The sequence below is a fragment of the Seriola lalandi genome, unplaced genomic scaffold (genome assembly GCF_002814215.2).
Source record: "Seriola lalandi dorsalis isolate HSWRI2012SDOR001 ecotype SW California unplaced genomic scaffold, Sedor1 jcf7180002041556, whole genome shotgun sequence".
Classification (NCBI taxonomy): Eukaryota; Metazoa; Chordata; class Actinopteri; order Carangiformes; family Carangidae; genus Seriola; species Seriola lalandi.
This window is the reverse complement of record NW_019512125.1, coordinates 1-1,159: the sequence shown is the minus strand read 5'-3', so window position 1 is coordinate 1,159 and position 1,159 is coordinate 1. Positions and strand designations below refer to the sequence as shown.

Sequence of the window (1,159 nt, the reverse complement as noted above, 5' to 3'; positions counted from 1 at the left end):
TCGAAATGTTGTTTCAACCAAATTTTTAAGGCGTTTTCGCTCCGGCTGTGAATCATGTTCGATCTCACGAGACTATGAAACTGAAGGTGGAGAGTCTGCGGATTCTAACCACATTTACACCACATTTCTACCATGTATTATCACACACACACACGCACGCACACACACACACACACACGCACACGCACACACACGCACACACACACACACACAAACTAGTAACATTGTAACCAGTTGACACACATTCACTCTTCTTCTTAAAGAGACACACACACTTCTTAAAGAGACACACACACTTCTTAAAGAGACACACACACTTCTTAAAGAGACACACACACCTCCTCTTGCCCCTCCCACCTGATTTTGAGCTTGTCCAGGTCGTCTGCGAGGTTGTCCCGCTCCAGATCAATGCGCGACCTCTGATTGGTCAGGATCTCCACCTGCCTCCTCAGCTCGCTCATCTCCTCCTCGTACAGGTCGGCGATGCGCGTCGGCTCGCGTCCGCGCAGGCGCTCCACCTCCACCGTCAGCGCCTGGTTCTGCTGCTCCAGGAAGCGCACCTTCTCGATGTAGCTGGCGAAGCGGTCGTTCAGGTGCTGCAGCTCGACCTTCTCGTTGGTCCGCGTGGTCAGGAACTCCTGGTTGAGGGCGTCGGCCAGGCTGAAGTCCAGGGTCTCGCCCATGCCGGCGTAGGTGCGTGCGACGGAGGCCCTCGACGACGTTATCGGGCCCCCGTAGTAGCCGGAGGAGACCCGGTAAGCCGGGGTCGACTTGCGGGTCACCTCATAGACCCTGGAGCTGACATGGCCCCCGCTGCTGCCGCCGGCGCTGTGGCCCAGCAGCGTGCGGTTGAGGGTAGGAGAGGCGTAGGTGCCGTGGCCGAAGGTGCGGCGGTAGGAGGAGGAGGAGCTGTAGGCGGCCATGTTGGAGGACACAGAGATCCTGGTGAGGGCTGCAGCAGAGAAGAGCACTGAAGAAAAACCTCCTGCCCCAGGCTATTTGTAGTTACCCCCTCCCTCGCTTTCTACCCCCCTCCTCCCTGTGAACTACCCTCCCTGTGTCTCTCGCTCTCTCTCTCTCTTTCTTTCATCTTTCTTTTCCCTCTTTCTCCTCCTCTCTGTCACCGTCCCTCTCCTCTTCTTCTTCTCCATCTACCCTT

General features: G+C 56.7%; 1 pseudogene; it reads right to left on the bottom strand.

Moving 5' to 3' along the window:
* Window positions 1–338: 338 nt before the first annotated feature.
* On the bottom strand, window positions 339–969 carry LOC111648511 (desmin pseudogene; annotated as a pseudogene).
* Between the last annotated feature and the right edge of the window lie 190 nt (window positions 970–1,159).